The 10,000-nt window shown below is 36.1% G+C and overlaps 1 protein-coding gene across 1 annotated transcript in view; it reads left to right on the top strand.

Annotated features, from left to right (window-relative positions):
• Positions 1 to 7,403: 7,403 nt before the first annotated feature.
• The window catches only part of LOC122245996 (glutamate-gated chloride channel), a 22,374-nt gene continuing 19,777 nt past the window's right edge, over positions 7,404 to 10,000 (top strand). The window contains exon 1 of the mRNA XM_086546930.1: positions 7,404 to 7,674. The gene's annotated coding sequence lies outside the window, so the exon portion shown is untranslated. The remainder of the gene's footprint in view (positions 7,675 to 10,000) is intronic.

Raw genomic sequence — 10,000 nt, 5'->3', positions numbered from 1 at the left:
CTGCCTTTATCACAATTCAACACCTTTGCTCTTTGTTTTAACGGTAATCCACACTACTTGTATTCTAACTTTGTGCTATATCAACCTTATCGTATTTTAATGTATTGTTATTGGATGTGTCAAGGCTTCATACCCAAACAACTCTTAATTAGCTAGTTGAGACGCTATTAAACCTGCCTTTATCACAATTCAACACCTCAGGTTTTCCATCTTTGTTTTAACGGTAAACAAAATTACTTGTACTCCAACTTTGTGCTATATTAATCTTATCGTATTTTTAATATATTGTTATTGGATGTGTCAAGGTTTCATACCCAAACAACTCCTAACTAGCTAGTTGAGACGCCATTAAACCTGTTTTTATCACAATTCAACACCTCAGATTTCCATCTTTGTTTTAACGGCCAACACTCTCAGGTCCTGTACCTATTTTTTCCCCGAGAACCTGTTGAATGTCGTCCAAATATCGGTCTGTGTGGCTGGTAAGATTGTTGCCATACTTATATTAGCTTGCTGCGACAACCATGCTCCCATTTTGTAAGAATAAAGAAAGAAAACGACGGAATAACAAAGCACGGAAAACGTTTGGTATTTTTAGCTTTTCAAAAATCAGCTGACTGGTTCATGTATGTTCGTAGCTTCCAATGCTATGTTTTTGTATGATAAATGTTAGTATGGCGATAATAAGGAACAGTAAAGTGTTTGTATTTTTGAGTTGATAGAAAATACTAGCAAATATAGGAGGCGATAGAGAACTGTGTCCATTTTGAATTATTGACATACCAAAAATATGAGTGATTTCATATTCGCGTAGCTAAATTCAATAATCGTTAATTCATTACTTTCTCTGGTAATTATCAAGCCTTTGGTTACACTTTTACTTACTATTGTTTTGACTAACACTTTTTTTTTCTTTTTAATCTGTGGCTGTAAATTTAGCAACCAGCATGTAACAGCTGAATGACAAAGTATCATGATAGACAGATAGACAAACAGACATATGACCACACACACACACACACGCACACGCACACGCTAACACACACACACACAATCATTCACACACACACACACACACACAACACACACACATACCAATACCCCCACCCCCCCACCCCAACACACTGATAGTAACACGCCATCTCCTGTATCTCAAACACACATCTAAAAGTTATTTAAAGAAAAATATATAGAGCAAGCAAAAATTATTTACATTGTAGGTACAAAACAAGGTATTTGAAGAAGAATGAATGTACAAAATAAGGTATTTAAAGAAGAGTAAATGTACAAAATAAGGTATTTAAAGAAGAGTGAATGTACAAAATAAGGTATTTAAAAAAGTGAACGTACCGCCAACACTCAAAACTTAACTAGTCTTATTCTTATTCTTAGAAATTCCAGTAAACACCGACAACTTACTACGGCATTTGAAATATTTATGTCCTCAGTTTGTGCGTGACCTGTTGAACCAGCTGGTGTCTCTCGCAGGGTACGCGACTTTATGATCCAAAAGAAATTAATATCAGATCATAACAACCTCGTTGGTATCAATCATCCTTTTTAAAACCAATAGCATACTATTATAATAGTCCGAATTATATTATCAATATCACCATATTACTTGACTGGTGCTATTTACAACCATTATAATCAGGCAGATTAGCCCCCCCCCAAAAAAAAAAAAAAAAAAAAAAAAAAAAAATAATAATAATAATAAAAATAATAATACATAAATAAGGGAGCACCATATATATCTTTTCACAATTTGTTGACTGGATAACACATCGCTTGGCAACCGAGGGCCTTCGTGTGGTGAAAGAATCTACAGACATTGCCGACCCTCTGGCAAAGTTGGCTGGGCAAGAGGACTTCAAGGTGTAAGGAAAAACATGTTGTCTCGTTTTTCAATAAATCGATTTCGTGTACATTTTTTTTTTTTTTAGCCATTTTCATCGTCTCTGTTGAATAGATCTATTGTTTACGATGAGGCGCGGGAAAGGTGTTTAGTATGTGAACTTTATTTATTTTTTTCTTTCTTTATTTTTAAGTTGTTTGTGGATGTGTGCACCTGTTGATATATATGTGTTCGTTCTCTCTTTACTTTGAAAAGAAAGATCTCAATGTTGAAATTGATAACAGAGGATATCATCGTAATTACATTAGTTATCCTTATTAGCCGTAGATAGTCTTTATAACGATATATTCCGCAAAAGATAAAACGTGGAAATATAAGATATATAACGATATGTTCTGGTAGTCTAATGATAATGAAGTCTTATATTGTTGCTTGCTCAGTTCTTGAGAATGTTACAGTGTTAGGGCGATGCATGATGTATTTGCATAATGTATACATAAGACCAAGCGGGGGGGGGGGCACTGTTGGTTTAATGTCCGCTTCAGTGGACTTCAGACTCGGTTGCAAACTGTACTTGGTGAAATTTGCAAACTTCTGAACCTCTCTCTCTCCCCGCGAATTCTCTCTCGTTCTCTCGCTATCGCTCTCTCTCTTTCTCTCTCTCTCGCTCTCGCTATTTTTCTCTTTTTCTCTCTCTTTCTCTCTCTTTCCCTTTCTCTTTCTCTCTCTCTCTTGCTCTCTCTCTCTCTCTCTCTCTCTCTCTCTCTCTCTCTATATATATATATATATATATATATATATATATATATATATATATATATATATATATATATACATACATATATATATACATACATATATATATACATACATATATATATACATATATATATATATATATATACATACATATATATATACATACATATATATATACATACATATATATATACATATATATATATATATATATATGTATGTATGTATGTGTTGAGACGATTTTAGAGAGAGAGAGAGAGCGAGCATAAAAGGAAAGATGCAGTCGGCTGCGACCTCATATTCACAAACTCGAAAACGAACGTAGAGAAGGTTATCTTAACAGAGCGAATGAATGCAAAATCAGAACAGTAAGGAAATTACAATAAAAACAAAAAACATAAAAGTAACAAACCACGTAAATTTAAAGGCAGGAAACAGAATACATACGTCCCACGGTAAGAACCATTAAAAATACCATAAACTACAAACAGACGTAAGAGAAGCTAAAAGAAAAAAAAAAACAAAAAACGATGAACCGGCGTGTGAAATATCCTCTCGAAGAAGCTGTTGTCCAAAGATTCCACGGATAATGGCGGCCACAAGTGATGAAATCCGAGAATCCAGGGTAAGGGTGGGAAGTCAAGGGATGCTCGACAGATGCTGGGGATCACCAATGATGAAGTGATGAGAGGAGGAGGAAGAATAAGGAAGAGGAGTGTAATATTATTATTAGCAGTAGGAGAAATACCTCCGCCAACGCCGACTGAATCAGGTTTCAGATTACTTGAGTCTACCATAACATATCAAAAGGTAATCAATTTCCCGGTAGATTATTTTTATTTTTCTATGGCAAAACATCCTGGGAAAACATCTTTGAATTGCATCCTAACTACGGGGACTCAATTCACCACTAAAAATCTATTTTAAAAAATCAACCCCAAAGAAATGACCATTCTACCCAAAGATCAATCACAAACATTTCGCGTAATCCTACAGACAAACAAAGAAACAAAGAAGCCAATAATAAACAAACAAACAGAGACAAAACCATTACCCCCTTGACAGACATGACAAGTGGAGAGATGGCAAGGGCGGGGGCGGGGGGCGGGGATGTGTGTGTGTGTGTGGGGGGGGGGGGTTCTGAGGCTGCATGTGTGATAAATGCATGGTGTGAAGGAGAGAGTGATGGTGTGTGGTGTGGGTACAAGTAGAGAGGTGAGCATAGTATGTGGCAATTGATTATTTTTGTGTGTGGATAGATGGTGGAGTTCATCTGTGTATCTATGTGTGTTTTTGTGAGTAAAGGATGGAGTTCATGAGTATCTGTGAGTGTCTTTGTGAGAAAAGAATGGTGTTCATGAGTATCTGTGAGTGTCTTTGTGAGAAAAGAATGGAGTTCATGAGTATCTGAGTGTGTTTTTGTGAGTAAAGGATGGGGTTCATGAGTATCTGTGAGTGTTTTTGTGAGTAAAAGATGGAGTTTGTGTGTATCTGTGTGTGTCTTTGTGAGTAAAGGATGGGGTTCATGAGTATCTGAGTGTGTTTTCGTGAGTAAAGGATGGAGTTCATGAGTATCTGTGTGTGTTTTTGTGAGTAAAGGATGGGGTTCATGAGTATCTGTGTGTGTTTTTATGAGTAAAGGATAGGGTTCATGAGTATCTGTGAGTGTTTTTGTGAGTAAAGAATGGAGTTCATGAGTATCTGTGTGTGTTTTTGTGAGTGAAGGATGGAGTTCATGAGTATCTGTGTGTGTTTTTATGAGTAAAGGATAGGGTTCATGAGTATCTGTGAGTGTTTTTGTGAGTAAAGAATGGAGTTCATGAGTATCTGTGTGTGTTTTCGTGAGTAAAGGATGGAGTTCATGAGTATCTGTGTGTGTTTTTGTGAGTAAAGGATGGAGTTCATGAGTATCTGTGTGTGTTTTTGTGAGTAAAGGATGGAGTTCATGAGTATCTGTGTGTGTTTTTGTGAGTAAAGGATGGAGTTCATGAGTATCTGTGAGTGTTTTTGTGAGTAAAGGGTGGAGTTCATGAGTATCTGTGTGTGTTTTTGTGAGTGAAGGATGGAGGTCATGAGTATCTGTGTGTGTTTTTGTGAGTGAAGGATGGAGTTCATGAGTATCTGTGAGTGTTTTTGTGAGTAAAGGAGAGTTCATGCCTTGTGTATCTGTGTGTTTTTATGAGTAAATGGGGGAGTTCATGTATATCTGTGTACGTTTTTTTTTTTGTGTGTGTGTGAGTAAAGGGTGGAATTCGTGAGTGGACAGCGTAAGGGAAGAGAGACAAGGAATCCAAAAAGAATGAAAGAGAAGAAACAATATAAGGTGAGTGCATCCATCTGCAAATCGATATAAAAAACGTTTTGGTTGAAATTATTTAAGAAGCTGATTGAACCTGCCCACGAGGGCTACCATCTCACAATCTTAGCTAATTAGTAACTAACTAGAAAGCAATCAGGATGGAAACTTCCGCTATCGCCCAAATATTCTCATATGTCATCTTTTTTAAATATATTTAATCTACCTACAGTCTTACTTAATATACCCTTACTTTTAAAAAAATCAACGATCTATCCTTATCTGCCTTAATTTAATCCAAATATCTACTCATCTACCACTCTTGAAGATAACGTTGCTCTTAATCTACCTTCAACTATCCTTAAATCTATTCATAAGCATTTATGATTCCATAGATAGAAGCACTGGATAAGCCTAAGTGCCTGTGGAATGTTCAGAATTATGTCACTGAGATCGTGTACTAATGGCGGCGTCAGATTAATATCCTATTATATGCAAAACACGGAAGACTTAGAGAACTAGAAAACAAAAGAACGCGCAGTCTCTCATTCAAGTTGTAGTTTCGCTTTGGTATGTCTATGCTTGTTTTGCGTGCGTTTGCATTCGTGTATTTATGTGTGTTCGTGTGTCCGTGCGCACTGGCCAACTTGCAACACAAGTGACGAATAGGAAAGGGAATGAGATGAGATGCAAGGCTGCTAAAGAAACTCCATAGCCTTAGAGATTCGAATTCGGTAGTCATGTCGTATTCAAGGTGTTTACGTTGATATCCGTTTCCTTGTTTTCGAATTCAAGGTTCACCACGGTCGAGTTGTTCGTTATTTATTGAAAAACGTTCTTCACTGTAATGAGACCATACCTGATACTTACTACTTATTTTAAGGATATGCTCAGTTATTGCCATTTCTAACCTCTAGTGCAAAAATCCCACAGTAACTTACATTCGTCCCAGATTTACGTGTATGAATAACAAACCCAAACCATCCCAGCAACGAAAACTAAATACAATATTTTCTAACTAGGATAACAAAGAGAGATACAAACCACAAACAAATATCCCTAAACGCCATATTCACCACAATATGACCACGGAAGAAGTGACTAAACAACTGAACTGAGATGAGACGACGTGAAGAAGTGACTAAACGACTGAACTGAGATGAGACGACGTGTAAACCAGGCGACCAGAGGGACATGCATGATGACATGATGTGCTTGCAAGAGGAGGAGGATGTGGGGCGGCCGGGCGAGGCGGAGCGGAAGGAGGGAATGAGGGAATGTAGGATATGGGGAGGGAAAATCCGGGAGGGCAAGAAGGGTGAAACAAAGAGGAGAAGAGAAAGGTGTGGAGGTGTTTATGTTTCTTTGACTTTGTTTTGGCTTTTGTTTTACAAGAAGGCGCGAAGATTTTTTTTTTTTTTTTTTTTTTTACTATGTTTTATCTACACAGATATGTGTGTGTGTGTATATATATATATATATATATATATGTATATATATATATATATATATATATATATATATATATATATATATGTATATGTATATATATATATATATATATTATATATATATATATATTATATATATATATACATATATGTATATAATATATTATATATATATATATATATATATATATATATATATATATATATATATATATATATGTATACACACACACACACACACACACACACACACACACACACACACACATATATATATATATGTATATATATATATATATATATATATATATAATATATATATATATATATATATATATATATATATAATATATATATATATATATATATATATGATTATATACATACATATATATATATATATATATATATATATATATATGAATATACATACATACACATATACGTAAATATATATATATATATATATATATATATATATATATATATATATATGAATATATACATACACACACACACACACTCACACACACACACACACACACACACACACACACACACATATATATATATATATATATATATATATATATATATATATATATATATATATATGTGTGTGTGTGTGTGTGTGTGTGTGTGTGTGTGTGTGTGTGTGTGTGTGTGTATGAATACACATATCTATTTATTTATTTATTTATATACATATATACAGACAGAAACATGTCTATAATTACATATATACAAATATATATACATATATATATATATATATATATATATATATATATACATATATATGTATGTATATATATATATATATATATATATATATATATATATATATATATATATATATATATATGTGTGTGTGTGTGTGTGTGTGTGTGTGCGTACGAGTCAAACTTATCAAAGGAATGCGTCGATTGGTTCTCCGGCTCATATTTATAGAAAAGAAGCTAAAGGGACCAACAATCTTAAGCCAAGGAGCACAAAAACCCGGCCAGTATATTTTGGTGATCAACTGGCTGCTGAGAGAACCGGAGAGAACCGAGGGGACGCTACCGGTTCGACGCTGATGGGAGAGAAGGATGGTGAGGGAGGGAGAGGGGACGAGGGGGGGGCTGAGGGGACGAGAGGGGGCTGAGGGGGTGCCGGGAGGATGAGGGCGTGGGCGCGGGCGGGCGGTGTCAAGGTAGTGGTGGGCGCACAACAGGACCGACCAGCCGCACTAGAGCTCTGCCCACGGAACCTTGTGTGTCTTACTACTCCCACTGGCTCGGACTTTCTACTCCTCCGTTCTGCTGCTTCAGGTGGGTTTTCGCGCCAAGTGCCAAGGGTCACAAGTTCTCTCGCTCGCTCCCTCCTTCGTACGTATTTCATTGCGTCTTTGTCTTTTTTTTTTTTTTTTTTTTTGTATCTAGTTTTTCGTTTTTTTTTTTTTTTTTTTTTTTTTTTTTGAGGGGGTTGTTTTTTTGGTTTTTGGTTTTTGTTATTCGGTATTTGACTCTTTTTTTTTTTTTTTTTTTTTTTGAAGATAGGTGAACTTCAGGTGAATTTCCAGATCATTTTGGTGTTAATTATTAATTAATAAAGATCCGTTCATTAAGACACATGTTGTGGATAAAATTAACTTACACGCTCTCACATCTATAAACTGAACAGCTTCATGAAGTAAAATGCATTGCGCTTGGCCATTGCAACGGAAGAGGAAGTGTCTCGCCAGAAGAGAAGTGTCAAATGAAAAATGCGAGAGCAAATTCGCGTCTGTGTGTGTGTGTGGGGGGGGGGGGGGGGGGCTTGGGTACAATCATCTGTGTTCGTGTTTGTGTGTATTTGTGTGTGTGTGTATGTGTGTGTGTTTGTGTGGATTTTTGTGTGTTTGTATGTGTGTGTGTTTGTGTGCATTTGTGTGTGTGTGTGTTTGTGCGCACTATTGTGTTTGTATATGTGTGTGTTTGTGTGCATTTTTTTGTGTGTATATGTGTGTGTGTTTGTGTGCATTTGTGTGTGTGTGTGTTTGTGTGCACTATTGTGTTTGTATATGTGTGTGTTTGTGTGCATTTTTGTATGTGTATATGTGTGCATTTTGTATGTGTATATGTGTCTGTTTGTGTGCATTTCTGCATGTGTATATGTGTCTGTTTGTGTGCATTTCTGCATGTGTATATGTGTCTGTTTGTGTGCATTTCTGCATGTGTATATGTGTCTGTTTGTGTGCATTTCTGCATGTGTATATGTGTCTGTTTGTGTGCATTTCTGCATGTGTATATGTGTCTGTTTGTGTGCATTTTAGTTGTACATATGTTTATTTCCTTGTATCTTTACATTTGTATGTGTGTGTTTTTGTGTATTTATGCGAGTGACTGTTTAAGTTTGTTTGTGTGCATTTATGTATATATGTGCACATTTCTGTGTATTTGTGACTGCATACACTTATGTGTGTGTACGTGTGCTCATTTGTCTATTATGTTCATGAATGTGTATGCATATGTGAGTGTGAGGCCGGGGGAGGGGGAGGGGGAGGGGGATATAGTTAGACAGATAAATAAAGCCAGTTAGCAGACATACACACATGAATACACACACATATGCACATGCGCACACACACAAAAACACACAGACACACATAGACGGAATGAATGGAAACGAATGGCGGATGAATAACAGATGAATAACAGATGAATGGCAGGTGAATACCAGATTGAATAGTGATGAATAACAGATGAATAACAGATGAATGACGGGTGAATACCAGATTGAATAGTGATGAATAACAGATGAATAACAGATGAATGACGGGTGAATACCAGATTGAATAGTGATGAATAACATATGAATGGCGGATGAATAACAAGAAGCACTAAAAGATTCAAAATAATTTGCTATTGATTAGTCTTTAATTTTGAAAAAAAAATCCAGTAGATGCGTACGTATTTTTACTCTCACGAATTTGTCTCAAGATGACAGTCGACGGCAACAGAGATAACAGTAAAGACAACAACAGCAGCAATAACAACGGCAAAAACGACAACAGAGTCACGAACATTACGTGATACAGTAACTACAACCGCTACAAAAACAAAACAAGAAAAAGAACAACGACAACATGGATAATAATAACGACAAAAAACACTTCATTCTCTACAATACAACGACAAAAACACTTCCTTCCCTATCCCTACAACGACAAAAAACACTTCATCCCCCACAACCACAATGACAAAAACACTTCCTCACCTACAACCACAACGACAAAAACACCTCAATCTCTACAACCACAACGACAAAGAAACACTTCATCCCCTACAACCAAAACGACAAAAACACTTCATCCCCTACCCCTACAACGACAAAAACACATCCTTCCCCACAACCACAACGACAAAAACACATCCTCCCCCACCCCTACAACGACCCCAACAACAACAACACGGTCTACAACAACAGCCCCAACAACAACAACAACATTCCGAGTTCATTTATAACCTCGAGTCCGCGCCCTGCACTCCTCGCCCGGTCGGCAACTGCACAAGAATGCAACAAACACACATGTGCCTTTATACATCGCCCAGACTTTGTTTTTGTTTACCAAAATAGAGATTAGTTCATGCTTCGTATTAGAATAATATAAAAGAC

The sequence above is a fragment of the Penaeus japonicus genome, unplaced genomic scaffold, assembly GCF_977035675.1.
Source record: "Penaeus japonicus unplaced genomic scaffold, GWHDUDI00000001_assembly GWHDUDI00000018, whole genome shotgun sequence".
Taxonomy (NCBI): Eukaryota; Metazoa; Arthropoda; class Malacostraca; order Decapoda; family Penaeidae; genus Penaeus; species Penaeus japonicus.
Note: the sequence above shows the minus strand (reverse complement) of the source record. Positions and strands in the feature narration are given on the sequence as shown.